Below are 17,458 nucleotides of genomic sequence, written 5' to 3'. Positions count from 1 at the left end.
GCCCTGGCTGTCCTGGAACTCACTTTGTAGACCAGGCTGGCCTCGAACTCAGAAATCCGCCTGCCTCTGCCTCCCGAGTGCTGGGATTAAAGGCGTGCAAACAACATGCAGACAGAACTTTTACAACTCTTGTAATTTTTATGTATTATACTTCAGGTTCTACCAGTGGTCACAAAATAATAAATGCACCAAATTCTTTTCTCCAGTGCTTGAAAATATCAGTTAAAATAATTACTTGGATTCATAATATCCCTTTCTTCTTTACTATTTTTGGTACACCAAAAAATAAAGACATAGCCTCATTCCCTCCTAAGCCTTATATCACCCCATTGCTTAAATACAACCAAGGTTGAATGTGAGGAGAAAGACAGAGGAACAGAAGTGATGGAATCAAGCTGGTCTTTCTTTTTGCTTGAGTGAGCTAGGATACTCCAAACCAATTTGTGGCAGGTTATAGAGTTTTCACAAATCAGTAAGCAAAACTCAGGCAAACCAAGAGAAAATCATAGACAAAAAACTTGATCAGAAGCTTTGTATATTTCCACAAAGATATTTTAGTATACAGTCTGAAATATGCTGACCATTCTAAGAAGAAGAGTTCAAACTGATCTACATCACCAGAAATATTTTCAGAATGTAATTTAATACTTCCATTGCCTACCAAACTTCCTAAAAGAGATAAGAAATCAGTCAATTCATGTTTCTCTGACTCCGGCTGATATGGAGCAAAGCATATATTTAAGTGAATTTATCAACAAACTTTACTTCAGAGCAATGATAGCTAATAGACTGGGACACCTAAGCAAGGCATTTTTTATTTTTGCACCAATCCTTCCTGCGTTTAGGTATAGCATGCTTCCCTCCAGAACATGGGGCAGGACCCTCTTGAAGAAAACCACTCAGTGACATAGCAAATCAGGGAATTCCTTTAACATCAGCACAAGGCAGAAAAACAGGAAAAGACTAGTTCTTTTCTGATGCACCTCTGGGAAGAAAATTCTAGTTTCAATGGTGTACCCTAAGTATGAAGTTATCAGCCAGGAACTGAAGACACACTGATGCACACACACATACATGTATGTATGTGTGTATGTGTGTGTGTGCATGGGAGTGTGCATATGCATGTATGTGTGTGCCTGTGTCAGAACAGATATCTAGGTATTATTAAGACAACAGAGAGAAACAAACAGTAATATGCCATCATCAGACCTCTGGATAGCTAAGATGAAAAGGAAATTGAAAAAAAATGACAATTGGGTTAGCAACAGTTGAGAAAAACTGGGAAAACTTATACGTGAATTATTAACTAAACATTCTTGCTATGTGAAACTTCACCTAGAACCACACATTGATATATACCAAAAGACAGACTTGGATGGAAACATACTTGTAGTGCCATTATTCACAATTGCTCTTCACTGAAAACGTTTTAAAATGTTCACCAACAGACAAGGACACTGTAATATTTAAACATCTGATGAAACATATAACATGCAAAGAAAAAGACCTCTGTTACATAAAATTGCTGGGTTAATCATGCAGACAATATGTTGAGTCAAACAATGTCTAAGCTTTAGACTGTGGTGATATTTCAGTGAATAAAGCTCTTACGGCACAACAGATAGACTAGTGAGAATCAGTAGATTCAAGCACAGGAAAAACAAACAAACAAACAAACAAACATTGAAAAACAAACAAACAAAAACCATTGTCAAAAAAATAAAGCAAAATTAAAAACCTGAAAAATGGTGAAGGAAGACATACAACTTCTTCCCTCCTCAAAAATACCTGTTCATGAACAAGTGCTCCCACACTCAAGAAAATATGCACGCAGTCAAAAAGGAAGGGAAAAAACATCCCATCTCTAATGCTGGATATTCATTCCAAAGGTGGATAGTTTGCCAAGCATGCTTGAAAAAGCAAAGCAAAACAAAACAAAACAAGAAAAGTCTGCAAAAGAAGGTGTTATGGCTTGAATAAGAATGGCCCACACGAGCTGGGCATGGTGGCAGAGGCAGGCAGATTTCTAAGTTTGAGGCCAGCCTGGTCTACAAAGTGAGTTCCAGGACAAAAAAAAAAAAAAAAAGAATGGCCCACACTGGCTCGTATATTTGACCATATAGTTCCCAAGGAATGGCACAATTTGAAAGGGAGATGTGGCCTTGTTGGACTGGGTGTGAAATTTTTGTGTCAATAGGGAAGTGTTTTGAGATTTTAGAAGCCAACATCAGGCCGAGGCTCTCCTTATACTTACATAAGAGCTATCAGATGATCAGATAATAGATATCAGCTATACACCTCTCAATTACTGCTCCAGCACTTCCTGCTTGCACCTTCTTCCTTCATGATGATAATGGACTAAGCTTCTGAAACTATAAGCAAGCCTCAAATTAAATGATTTCTTTCAAAAGAGTTTTCTTGCTCATAGTATCTCTGTCCAGCAGCAGAACGGTGACCTAATCAGAGAGAATGAGAAATAAGAAAAGGAAGGGAAGGAAAAGAAAAAGAAAAAGAAAAAGAAAAAGAAAAAGAAAAAGAAAAAGAAAAAGAAAAAGAAAAAGAAAAAGAAAAAGAAAAAGGGAATGGGAAATGGAAGAGAAGATAATCTCAATAATAAAACCATTTTCACTTCATTTACATAAAACATAAGAAAGAGAATACTAGCCCTTAGCATTGAAATTCAAGAACAAAGATTATTGGAAAGTGTTTTAAACTCTGGAAGGGACATTGTTGGGTGGGGTTGGGAGAGCATTTTTGTTTGTTTGTTTGTTTGTTTTCACTGTTCTAGCTCTGGATTTGTGTGGGTGTTAACTGGTTGACTGGTTGTTTTCTCTCATGACCATTCAGTGAGTATCTGGGTATTTTCCTCTATAGTAAACCCCCAATTCAATACATATATCTGAAGGTTAACATTAAAATTAACATAACAAGTTCCTTGCTAGCATTTGATTTTTAAAACTTTTCTCACTCACTTTAGGCCACAGCTCCCTGAGCATCTTGGCCCATGTCAGCTACAAGATTAATTATAGCCATAGTCTTCACTGAATGAGAAACATTAGGACTGGGACCCAGAAGCATTTTGGATGCTGTTTTGTTTTATTGTTTTGTTTTGATATCCCTGGGTGTTTTGTGGTAGCCAACACTGAAAAGCACTTCAATGAGGTCTACAAGCCTCCCTCATCTGCAGTTAAAAGCACAGGCTGTTTTTATCATTAGTACATTTCATTTGTATTCATTAATATAAAACTGCATACAAGGTAAAAATATGCATTCTTGGTCTCATTTGCATAAACATTTCTATAAGCTGAATTTTTAAATGAGATATGATTGATCTCTGAGTAAAACTGAAGTTTTTGTGTTTAAAAGAATTTTCTTTATAAATCATTACATATAAAACTTGAATTTCAGCCATATTTGGGATACAGAATTTTGTTATCTCAAGAAGGATTTCATTGGGATTCATGACAAAATAGTTAAAATATTAAAACAGGATACAGTAATTTTGGTAACTTTGTAGCTATTATTGTCTCCTTGCTCTTGTGGAAACAAAAAGAATCTCACTCAGGTCGGGCGGTGGTAGAGCACTCCTTTAATCCCAGTACTTGGGAGGCAGAGGCAGGTGGATTTCTGAGTTCGAGGCCAGCCTGGTCTACAAAGTGAGTTCCAGGACAGCCAGGGCTANACAGAGAAACCCTGTCTTGAAAAAACAAAAACAAAAACAAAAACAAAACAAAATCAACAACTACAAAAAACAAATCTCACTCAGTTTACACAAGCTTTAAAAATTAAGCATTGTACATGTCATAATATTATTATCATGGTATATGGAATTTTAAGTTGTCCCCTAAGATTACTGACAATCAAATGAGCATGCATTGTCTTACCCTAGGGACAAGGATGACTGAATCATATTGTCCTTAGGTTCACAGAGAATTGACTTTAATAGAGATCAGTTGTGCTTTTAAACCATTAGTATTTTTTTTTTCAGTTGGTACCAAGTATCCAAGAGATGAGTCTGTCTGGACAGAGTGAGAGTCAGCACTCATTTCATAAACTTCCAATATAATGGCTAGACTAGTGAGTATTCAGAGTGGTACTCAGCTGGTAACCACCAAGGAAGGGTGGCCATAGCTCCACAATCCCTAGTAATCAACTTCTTCAAAAAGGCAGTGTACCTCAGTCCCAGCAGACAATTGGACATCAGCCTGTGTGCCTTGAGTAGAGAATCTTACTGTGCCATTCCCAGACTTATAGTTATAAAAATGAGTGGGTAAAGGAGTCTTGTTTCAAACTGTTATATTATGGCAATGTGTTATACTGCAATAAAAAGCTAACAAATTCCACTGCCTAGGAGTGGAACATGACTGTCATAAATAACTAAAAATGAGGACTGACCTGGGAACTGAGCAGGAGTAAGTTGGTTTTTGGAGGAGAATGATGAGTACTATACTGGGAAAAGCTTATGTTGCTCAAACACTTTTAATGGAAGTGTGAACACTGAAAATGCCATTGACACTGTTGTAAAGTAGAGCAAGAGAGCTGGATGCTTGATGCTTAGTGTGGGGTAGTATAAACTGCCTACAGTTGTGTGTGTGTGTTTGTGTGTGTGTGAAGACAGAACTTATGTAATTGATAAATATGGATACTGTGAATGTAGATCTAAAGAAATATTCAAGCAAAATGAAGTAAAGAATCAAGATCTAATTTCGTTGTTTTTGCTACTTATAATAAAATGCAATGCAATAAGTGTAAATGAGGACAAGGAGAGAGAAACAGGAGGTTATTTAAGAGGAGATTTTCTGGAGGTATGCTTCATATGCTCACGGTAGGAGAAAGGCTTGTGATTTGATTCTACTGTCCTGTGACATAACCTGGAGAGATCACAAGGTTATAATATTCATCCACAGGAGATTAAGGGTGTGTCCAGCAGATCCTCTCAATCAAATCACTTTTAGGGAGATTTCAAGAGCTGTCTCTAAACTGCAAACCAGAACCAGGGTTGAAAATTATTTTAGAAATCTGTAGATATGGCTTTTGTCTAGCAGAATGAATCCCCCATAACATCCACAGGAGCTCCTTAAAATTAGGTCAGTAGAAATACTTCCATTATAGATAAGGCTCGAAAGACTACAAAACTAAAGAAGTTCTTGACCCCCTAAAATTCTATTGGAAGCACACAAATGTTCTCAACTGCAAAAGCTGTAATTTTTCATGATTGACAGGAAAACCCTGCAACCCTGACAGTATAACGAGGTGGCTAGAGGGCAGAGCAAAGTGCCACAAGGGTTTACTTTCTGACCCAGAGGTTGAGTCAAAGGACATTATTTGCATTCTATCCACGTGGACTCCAAAATCACTTTATACTACTAACTCCTTTCATTGTCTTTTAACCACTTTTGTATAGGAAAGCCTATAACTTTCTTATGTTCATTCCATGCCTATAAGTTGGAATTGTTGGAAACAGAATATAATATTTGTCTTCTGATTATCACCCTGTAAGACCGTTAGTCAGCTTGGAAGAAGGAGAGGAAGAAATAAAGCAGAATGAAAATGGAGCCTCCTATAGGTTATCACACAAAGTAAGCTAGGGGTGTGTGGGGATTTGAATATATTTGGCCCCTGGGGAGTGCCACTATTAGGAAGAGTGCCCTTTTAGAATAGGTGTAGCCCTTTTGGAGGAAATGCATCACCGTGAGATGGGTTTTGAGAGCTCCTAGTGCCACTCCTAGTCTCTTTTGGCTACAGTTGGATCAAGATGCAGAACAGTCAGCTCCTTCTCTAACACCATATCTGCCTAGATGCTGCCATGCTTTCTGCCACAAGACTCTACAGAATTAGGCACATGAAAATGGACTAAACATCTGAAACTGTAAACTACACCCAATTAAATATTGCCCTTTACAAAAGAGTTACCTTGATCATGGTGTCTCTTCACAGCAATGAATCTCAAGCTAAGACAGGATGCTCACAGAAAATTAAAATTTTTCTAAAGAGAAAATGTCCAAGAAATGTCTTTATTATAAGCATATGCCTCAAGGATGCTACCAATAAGACAAAAGGGCAACCTAGAGATTGGGAAAAGATCTTCACAAAACCTACATCCAAAAAGAGGGCTAATATCCAAAATATATAAAAAAAATTCAAGGAGTTAGACTAAAAAATCCAAATAATCCAATTTAAAAATGTGGTACAGAGCTAAACAGAGAATTCTCAACAGAGGAATTTTGAATAACTGGAAGAGTTAGAGGAATGACTAAAGGAGATTAAGGGGATGGCAGCCCCATAGGAAGACCAATAGCATCAACTAATCTAGACCCTTGCCTGTTCTCAGAGACCAACCAAAGAGAAGATATGGACTGGTCTGTGACCCCTGACACATAAGTACCAGAGGGCTGCCTGTCTTATATCACTAGAAGAGGATATGCCTAATCCTGTAGAGTCTTGATGCCCCAGGGAAGAGGAATGTGGAGGTGGGGAGGTGAGAATGGGGGTAAGGTGTTTAGAGGGGGCTTTGGGAGATCATCCTCTCAGAAATTACGGGGAGGATGATGGGGAAAAGAACTCCTGGAGGCCGGACCAGGAATGAGGACTATATTTGGAATGTAAAAAAATAAAACCACTTAAAAAAAGAGTATCTGTAATGCAGGATATTTTATTCTTTGAAAACGTATTTGAAAGAGGAATCCTTCAAAACAATCAAAATGTGCTTGGAAATCTCACAGGTTTCACCTGTAGTGGATTTGAAGGTTCTACACCAGAGATGTAAAGATCTTTCTTCAGTGGTAATTTTGGAGCTGGCATTTTGGTTAGCAATCTTTACCAAGAGCTCTTTGATGTTGCTGAAATAATAGGCTCTCTCTCCTCTATGGCAAAGGATGTGCTAATGGCTTGATGTTTGTAATTTTTCCTGTCTTGTGGATTTATGGAAAGTGTTTAATCAGTACAGTGTATTTGACAGTATTTTAAAACACAAATGAGGACAGAGCTTTCTCTCTAATAATCCTTTAACTGCAATGGATGTCATTTCCTCAAGGATTTTCTTGTATCATATATTCAACACTAATCAGGGCATTTTTTTTCTTTGTTTAACAAAATCTAAACGTGTATGCTTTTAAATCTCTAGATGTATGCCACAGTTTCTCTGGCACATGATCTCTTGTGCTGTAACTGATAATAGTGTCTCAGGGACCAATGAAGAAGGAATTTTCCAGCCTTACTATTGACTGTAGAGTTTTCCTAAATTTGCTGTACTCAACTGATATTTAGTGGTCATTCCATGATTGGCATCTCCAAAATTCAAGGGCTTCTTACTGCAGCTGGACTGCACTTTTGCCAATAGCCTCTTCTGGGCTCTTTAAGGTGCCTATCCTCTTCAGGATCCTTTTAATCCTAGGGCATCCACTGGTACTGATTCTGCACTATCATCAGTGGCTTCCCCTGGCTTCTTACAGTGCGAAGCTCTGATGCTCTCCATGACCCTTCATGCCTTCAAAAGCAATGCCACCTGGGTAATTCTTACATAGCAAGTTCAGCTGCCAGCATTGAGGCACATCCTTGGCAACCTCTGGAACACACCTTCTGTGTGCTGACTCTCAGAAAACATTTCCCAGAATATTTCACTTTGGTGATTGCCTGTCTCTTCTTAATCACTGCTACTTTCTCAGCTCCAGCTAATCAGAACCATGGATTGTTAATTCAAAATATTCAACAGTTCCAGTAGAGATTTTAGGTTTTGTTTTGTTTTGTTTTTTAACTTTCAAACTTCCCTCTAAAACTTCACATGACATGTCTCTATCCTCTGCATTTCTCTGAACATTCTTATATTTGAGCTCCCTCAGAACAGCTCAGAAAACTTTGAACACTCAAGAGGGTGGGTAGGGAAGTAGGGGGGGGAGGGGGGGACTTTTGGGATAGCATTGGAAATGTAATTGAGGAAAATATGTAATAAAAAAATTTTTAAAAAAAGAGTGTAAAGTAGCTTTTATTCATCTGATGTAATTGTCTCCAGGGCTTACTGCCTAAGTCTGCTAATCTAGGCCTAGTCCTGGAAGCTTCTAGCATCTGTACAATCTTATCTAGGCCGAAAATGTTTTCAGCCTCTGAGGTTTACTGCTGAATAAACTCACTCTTTCTAATTCTTTCTGATCTCTTGCTGGACAGCTAAACTCAGCTGTCTGTCTCAAACTCCTCTTCAAGCTGACTGATTCAATCTGGATTCTCTCTCTTGGCATCTCCTGAATTGCTCTGCTTGGCCTCATACTAACTTTGACATTATGTTCTAATTTTCTAGCTCCTCATTCTCTATCTCATTCTGTCTTCACCTGTGTCTAGCTCTCTCTCTCTCTCTCTCTCTCTCTCTCTCTCTCTCTCTCTCTNTCTCTCTCTCTCTCTCTCTCTCTCTCTCTCTCTCTCTCTCTCTCTCTCTCTCTCTCTCACCTCTCTGTACAACTGTCCCAGTAAAACTCCCTCCTTTTTTCTCTCTCTCAGCTGCTCTCTCTTAAGTTGCCTCTTTTTCCTCTCTCTTGTAGTGAGAATTCTGTCAAATCTTTCTCTGATTTGTCACTTTGCCATCTGATAAGATGTCACTTTCAAACATATATGCTTCCTTCTACAAACTAACTTTACATTCATTGTTTGGGATTAAAGATATGTACTAAGGCTGAAGCACACCAAAACTAGAAACAGGCTCTTCTTTTTTCAGTAAATAACACAATCTAGGGGTCCACAGTGTGATAAAATATCCTATAACACAATGACTGTTTTGTCCCAAAGTTCCAAAGTCATTCTGCAACCTTCCCCAAAACAATACAGTCAGGTCTGTCACAGCCATACTCCACTCATGGTACAAAGTTGCCTTAGAGTTATTTTTGATATGCTGAAAAGCCATGACCAAATCAACTTTGTGAAGAAAGAGTTTATTTCTCTCATAGTTCCATGTAACAGTTGATCATAAAAGCAGTGAGGGTAGGAACTCAAGCAGGTCAGGAATCTAAAAACATAATTTGATGCAGAGGTCATAGAGCGAGGAATACTACTCAATGACTCATGACTTGATTAGCCTGATTTCTTATAGAATTTAGGATCACCAGCCCAGGGGTGGCCCCACCTACAATAGACTGGGTCTCCCACATCAATCACTAATTAAGAAAATGCCCTATGGGTTTGTCTGCAGCCTGATCTTATGAAGGCATTTTCTCAATTGAAGTTCTCTCATCTCATATGACTATAGTTTGTGTCAAGTTGATATAAAGCTAGCCAGCACACTGAGTTTTAACAGAAACACTCAACAATGGGTCCTATAATTAATGAGAAACCAGCTTCAAAACACATCAAATCATGCTGAGCATTTCAGGTCACCACATTAAGCACCCTAATAATTCCCTAAGCTTTCTCTTCGCTCAGAGTCTCGGAGGTCTCCCTTGTAGGCTTTCTTACTTAGAAAAGACTAAATCAGCTGGTTAAAAGGAAGAAAATGGTAAGAGAAGGGAAAAATAATTAAAGGTGACCTACATTAATTTTGAAATAGAAACTTTTCCTGGGAGAATTCAAAGCAAATGTGAGAGCTTTTTATTGGAAAAGATCTGACAGCAACACACACATTAACATTTACTAGTACATATAACTCATTTTAGTAATAAGAAAACTGAAACAAAGTTTATGCAACCTGCCTGTGATCACCACAGTGTAACATCCCTAAAAGATGATGAGTTGACTTTAGACTTCAGGCACTTAGGTTATAGCTCTCAGCACAACTTGAACTGTATTGTAATGGACTGTTTATTTTTTTCCTATTTGTGTCAGCATTGAAAAGTCATCTTCTTTCTATTCCCCTCTGTTATTTCAGTCAGTAAATTAACACTGTTAATTTTTTGCTGCTTTCAACCCTCATCCCATCTCTTCACCTATAAACTCACACCAATTGATCAAAGGCTCCAGTTATTTCCTCAGTGAATTTAATGTATAGCAGAATGAACATTATTCTTAAGACATGGGTATACTGAAGTGAGAAAATAATTGCTGAGTATTGTCAAAGAAACTGACCAGAAACCAAAATTCTTGCCAAAGAAGAGAATACTGAAGGTGACCTGTAACAGGAAATACAGGAGGTGGTGTATCAGAACCCAGGAGTAACAACTAGTCAGGAGGAATAGCCATGGTGAGAGTTTAACCTTCCGTCTTGATGCTCTCTCCTCCTTTGAACACAAGTCCACTTACACATCCTAGAATTGAGAAAGTTTCCAGAAGCTCTGACACTGAACATTTCCTACAAATTTTCCTTCCTTTTAGAAACTGTGTGCTTACCCAAGAAACAATAGCAACCTATGTTAAGGATCTATTTTCCTTTAACTGACCTCAATTTCTTGAAAGATTTCTCCAGAGATAGTTGTTAGAAACTGAATTTGAAATGTTTTCAAAATTGCTTACCTCTGTATATATACACATACACATATTCCAAAGAATATAATTTTATTGCAGTGAAAATCTTAAATTGGTAGTTTTTAAGAAAACAACAAAAACATGATTCTGACAACTCAGGTCAAGATTCTACTATAATCCTGTAAACTCTTAGTCATCTACCTGCACTGTCTATGTTATGAATCACAGGATAATTTATATCTATTTTACTATAATTTCTAAATATGCAAAGTATATCTTAGTTTCTTAAAGCTTTTGTTAGTGATCAAGCTCTTGTCCACATTATATTGTCTACACTGGGAAAGTTATAAATCATAAGTTGAAGGTTATGTATTATTTTAATTACATTTATCTTTTAATGGAAATTTGTCTAGAAATTGGACACATAAATTGAACAAATAAATATTAGAAGAATAATTGGTTAATGGTCTTGTCTTACCATTCTAGAAGAGGATTACACAAAAAATTCTAGAATATTACATATCTGTTCTATAATCACCTGTTTGTTCCCCTTGAACTGTGGACACAAGTGGTCCCGGTTGCTATTCTTCCTTCCTCCACAAATTTCAGGCAATGATCTTTATATCCCAGCCATGCTACTGATTGCACAACACATGCTATGCACTCGATGCCACCTTGTCATGGCACCTCTTGCATCTGCATCCCAGATGGGTGCTGTAATAGTTCTTGTCTTGTTTTCTCTTCCTTTGTTTATTACAGTACTGCTTACTCCAATGTTGATAATATGGCTGCAAATCCTCAATGATTTGGGCTTTAGTGTATTCAGAATAATCTACCTCCTCTTGATACAGGGTTAATCAGGGTCCTTTCTAGGGGTCCTTAATCTCATTTATCAAATAGTTTAAAAATGGACTCAAATGAAAGTCCCAGATGCAACGTGAGCAAGCAATCTGTAAATCCCAGCAGCTGCCCAGATGAGGAGAATGGAGGAGAGAAAGTGAAAAACATTCTGTTTGAGTGGATATGCGACACGTGATGGAGATTTGTACCTTGAAAAAACAAAAACAAAAACAAAAAAAAGCAAGGAATTTGAAAGTATCAGAAAAAGGACATTTCTAAGTTCTGATGCAAATCAGAAAGAAATAGGCAGACAAAAGAAAAAGAGAAGGTTGTGCCTTTCTGACTCTAGCCTCAGAAAGACAGGCAGGGCCAACAGCACCTGATACTTGCTCAAAGGACTGTACTGGGGTAAAAGGGATTCTTGGAGGAAGAATAGCATCTCATTAAATGAAAACATATTTACCCAATTATACTATAAGGGTTTTAGATGAATCCATTTTCTAGGGCCTGTCTGTTGGCAAAATTTGGTCCAACCCAACTGGAATATTTTGCCTCTATCTAGCTGGAAATTTTAGTTTTGACCAAAAGTTTTTCTTTAGTGACTTTTATTGCTGTTATAATATATCCTAACAAGGGGCAAAGGCAGACACATATCTGCATATTGAAAGACTATGAAATAAGTTGTTTACTCTCTTATTCTTCTCATGTCATTCCAGAGAGTCTCCCTCTAGTCTGGGAAGAGGTGAAGTGGGATGTCTTCATCATTTCTTGTGATCATCTGTAGCATGTTACAGCTGAATTCCTGAGAACTTAGACTTTGAAAAACAAGGGATCCAATTTTTTTTATAACTACAAATAACTTATTTTAAAAAATGATTTTGTGCTGTATTTTTCTTCCCCAAAAAAGTATAAAAGGTACAATAAAACCAGAGGTGAAAAAAAATCTTGGTATGTATTTCCAACACACGCTCTGGTGTTTGCTCTCCTTTAGAGTACTGTACACATGTCCTGCTGAGCCTTGCAGCATGTTTTTATATGTTTACCGATTTTCTAGCTGCCTCTGTCTTCTCTGCAAATAACAACAACGGGAGGCAACTTTACTTTTCTATGAAAGAGCTGATTTTTAATTTTCTGTTTATGACATTAGTGGCTCCCCTATTGGGAAGAAATATGGATGTCATGCCACACACTGAGCCATGTCATTAAACAGTCTCTACTCTGCCACACCTCCAGCCCGCTGCCTCTCGTGGCACTGCAAAATAATTATGTAATAATAATATGTTCAATATTGTATGAGTTTCCGAAGCATACAATGAACTCTAAAATGCTACTGATAGGTTCCCTGACTCACCACCAGGGGAGAACAGAGCTGGCTTATAGGATGAGATCCAATTTAAACTCTTGTTTTGAGTAGGGTCATGTGCACTGTTCAATAGCAACAGTATTACAGTAATTGACTCTTCTATTGAGCACAGAGTAGATGTCAATGGTGTGATGCAGCCGAATAGCATGTTAATGAGTCATTGACACTGTCTCAAGCTTATGCAAGAGGACAGGGCCTGGCTTTTCTACAAGAGCTGCATTAAATGAAAAGACTATGGATACTGAGTCTATGAGGCACAGATCTCACATGAGATTGACCTTGTCTTATTTAAGCTGAAAGGTTTTACCTTTTAGAACAGATGTACTTCAAAACTTTAGCAAAACATTTATCTGATTAGAAATATATATACTAAGAGAGTTGATATGTATAAAGTTAAAATGTACTTTAAACATAATGACATCATAGAAAGAATTTTTTTCTTTTGGTTTTTTGTTTTTTCTTTTTTGTTTGTTTGTTTGTTTGTTTTTTGAGACAGGGTTTCTCTGTGTAGCCCTGGCTGTCTTGGAACTCACTTTGTAAACCAGGCTGGCCTCGAACTCAGAAATCTGCCTGCCTCTGCCTCCCAAATGCTAGGATTAAAGGCATGCGCCACCACCGTCTGGCGAAAGAATAATTTTAAGTTTCATGAACAAGATATGTCCGAGTACTCATATCTAGATGGAGATATTGAAAGTCTTTATAGAAGTAATCATCTACAATCAGTCTTAGAAGATTCCTAGGTTTGAAATACCAGATGAAAACAAAAAATGCATTAAAATTCAATAAATAGAGAATAACATGAGTAATATACAAAAGATGAGGTGCATTAGGTGAAAGGCTTAGCACCGGAGGCTTGGGTCTTTTAAGACTAGGTATTTTAAGAATAAAAGCTCATCTATAAATAGGACTGGTGTGAGATACTAACGAACCCTAGATATTTATGTAAGAAGGACTTCTAAAGTTGTCAGTCAGTAAGAAGTTCTAGATGTGCTTAGTGTCCAAGTAATTAATAAGCTGCCATATATAAACACAAACTCTTTTTCTTCCTAAATCTCATTTCCCAGGGTATGCCTTTTATGTAGATTTCAAACTTTGGTTCTTAAATTTATCTCACCACAAATGTAGTCTCTCTCCAAGCTCACTTATCCATGGCTGTTTTGCTAATAACACCTATTTGTTTCCTCCAAGGAAACCACATGGAACCCAGCTTAAGAGTTCAGCTAAGAATTTTCCAATTTCAGGATGACATAAAAGCATTCCACAGAAATTTTACTTCACATTTTGAATTAGACTTCATGTACGGAATGAAGCTCTAGTGATATTACGCGGGGACAGTGAGCCACAAATCTAAAAGCCTGTTAACACTATGTAAACAGCTGCTACTGTCAGGCTGATAGAGTGGCAAGAATTTATTGGATACAAATGGTCAATAAAATGCATGGGTCAGTACTTCACTAGGAAGTGGGGTATGTCCTGGGTGGATTTTCCATCTTCTATCAGTATCCCAACATGCAAGGACAACAATGTGTATAGACTTTGGGGTGAAAATCTGAGTCTTCAGGACAGTCCACAGGAGAGGGCTCAGAATCCAGGCTAGAAGATTTTATCATTGCCCGGATTCTCCTAGGGATGTGGATAGGAAGCAAAAAGGTGGGGTTTAAGGGCAGACTAAAAGGGTGGAAGAAATATGTATTTGGGTATTTGTAATTATTGAATCAACACATTAGTCAAATACTTTCCAGACACCTGGTTGTGTAAGGAATGTAATTTTCAAATTGGTGACTCCTTCTCCATTCACTTTCTGCCTGCAAACTTCTGAATTCCATCAAAAATACTTCCCTTATGCAAATATTGACTTTTATACATGGACGGACTGTGTTTGAATAAATTAAATATTTATTTGCTGAATTCCCCACACTAACTTCTGTCTTTCTTTTATCAATTACTTTAAAGAATTCTGAGATCTAAGAAAAATAAAATATTGGATGTGGGGTAAAATTACCTACCACATCAGCAGATGAATAAATATATTGATATAAGTAAATTTAGAATGAAAAAAGACATCCTTACTTTAAGAATGTGTTGTGTACAGTGCTGTTTTTATTGGGCTGGCTGGCTAGACATACCTTTATACACTATTTTTGGTCTTCCCTACTATTCAAAATAAGTACGTATTAAAGACCATTTGGCCCCAGTCCAAACATATATATGGAGGTCAGTGTTATATCCATATTCAAACTAAAATTGAGATGGTATTTTAGATTCTCTACTTCAAAGCAGAATTTAGTGTTAAATTGTCCTTAGAGATATACAGACAAAAAATACATCCAAGCTGAATGTTGACATGATTCTATAACATTAGGTAGATCCTAAGGCAGCTTTGGTCTTTTGTTGCCAAAATCTAAATTTCTTCTTTGACTGTGAATTCTTTTCCTACTTTATGGACAATCCAACAGACTAGCAACTCTCAATGTTGTGTTTTTCAAAAGACCATGCTATATTGTGAATTTGGTCAATACCACTGAATTTCTCATGTTGAGTGACAGCACAAAATATTTCCTAATTTAATGCTTAAAGAAAAGAAAATCAACTATGGTAGGAAGGATGGAGACTGGCATTTAATCTCCCCCATGTCAATATTACCCTAAAGCATACACTAAATACGTAGATGATAAAACCCAGATTGTAGCTGAAGAGAGATATGGCCAAAAATTTTTAAAAAGTCTGATCAAAAGACAGACATGTCAGAGTACATAGCTATCAGCTAGACAACTAGAGCTTGCTCATACTTGTCTTCAACATCCTAGAAGTGATTCTGTTTAAATCAGAATAGTGACCATTATGTTTTTTAAATTTTTTATCATCATCATCATCATCATCATTTTATTATTGGTTGTGGTATGTTTGTGTGTGCATGCATGCATGCTTGCATGTGTGTGTGTTGAATGTGTTTGGCACAGTGTACATATTGTGGATATCAGAGACTAACTCAATGGAGTTGCTTTTTTCTTTTTACTTTTATTAGTCTCTTGGAATCAAACTCAAGTTTGTCAGGCTTAGACAGTAAGCACTTTACCAGTGAAAACACCTTGCAAATTCCATTGGTCATGTGTCTCATTCTTAGTCACAACCCAAGTGATTTTTCATTTAGAAACATTTCCATTTAAGGGTTCAATATTTCTGAACAAGTGAAACTCAGAAAGAAATGCCTGGTGGCTCCTTATTGGAGCCCCTGTCAGAACCTGGATTAAATTGGCAGGCCTTGTTATAAGCGTCACTGAGTTCAGAAAAGCTCTGAGCAAACTTCATGGTTTGAAGTTAAAAAAAAGGGCTGGTGGAGAAACTCTAAGAGTTCAGTTTTATATTTAATGCAGGTTTTGTGGCTCTTCCTGTCACTACTGGGAATATCTAAAGTAACTTCCTTCTATATTCTATATTTTTGTAGACATTTTTCAGATTTAGGGTAAGGAGCTCACTTGTGCTGATGGAAATAACACTTCAGAAAATGAAGATCAGGATTGAGAAAATTCCCTACTATATCAGGTGGGGCCTAAATTAGACAAGTAACCTTAGATAGAACAAATAAAACAAGGAAGACACTGAAACAAAAACAACATGAAAACAGAGGTAGAGATGTATGGTGAGAACCACCAAAAATGAAAAGGGAAGATAAATATAACCCAATGAGCCTTTGGAAGGAGCCAGATTCTGACATCCAGAACTGTTACAGTATGTATCTCTCTCTCTCTCTCTCTCTCTCTCTCTCTCTCTCTCTCTCTCTCTCTCTCTCTCTCTCTCCCTCCATTCCTCCCTCCCTCCCTCTCTCTGTGTCTCTGTGGGAATTTGTTGAGGCAGTGCTAGGAGGTAAGCTTCCTGACTGAAACACCTTCTTGTGCCTGAGACTCTGAATCCAGGGGAATCAATTGTCTATAGCTTTATAACACTCACTTCACACGCAGCAGATGAACATAAGGCAGGAATATGATGTGATCCATGTCCATGTCTTCATAGACAGCTACTCTGCAAAAGGATCAGTCACCATGCTATGCGCTTACTGGTAGCACCCATCTCATAAGGATGTCTTTTTCCTTAAAGACAGCTGCTACAATCTCAGGGAACACCACCATGCAAACAGACTCACATATATCCTTCCCTTGTCATCTCTCTAGCAAATCTGAATTTCTGCTCTGGGGGGAGGAGACTACACAAACCTGTGAATGTAGATCCAGAGGGTTGTGGATGACACTAGAGAAAAACTGGACAGATGAACCCATGAGTGATGACAGTGAAGCAGCAAAGTGTGGAATCCTGACTCCTCATCAGGCTTCTACAATGTCACTCCCTCAGAGAGCAAACGCGCTTTAAGACTCATTTGTTAAATAAAATAAAAGCATCCCAATGACATGCAAACAAGTCTCTGATATTCATAGATGTCAACAAATGCTACCTATCTACTTATGAATTTATCTGTCTATATCTATCTATCATCTGTCACCTACTTATCTGTCATCTGTATATGTATGTGTGTGTATGTATGTATGTATGTATATATGTACTTAAATACTTGAAAAAATAATGAGTGACTAAGATATTGAATGGACAGAGATTGTCTGTCTCTACTTTCTCTGCAGTCTTGGTCTATCAGCTACCCGTGCCTATCTGTGCCAAAAAATATTAGAATCCATGTTCCCTTTCATTTTTAAAATTTTTATTCTGAGAGTACTGGTTTCAAAATCTGTTCACAGCTAAATGTTCTAATTTTACCAGTTATTCAGTATAATAAAATAGAAATGCCCTAAATAATGTTCACAACTTTATGGAACTGACACAATATGAGATGAAATTGTTCTCTCTCTCTCTCTCTCTCTCTCTCTCTCT

This window comes from Mus caroli, chromosome 3 (genome assembly GCF_900094665.2).
Source record: "Mus caroli chromosome 3, CAROLI_EIJ_v1.1, whole genome shotgun sequence".
In the NCBI taxonomy this organism is placed as follows: Eukaryota; Metazoa; Chordata; class Mammalia; order Rodentia; family Muridae; genus Mus; species Mus caroli.
This window is presented reverse-complemented; position numbering follows the sequence as displayed.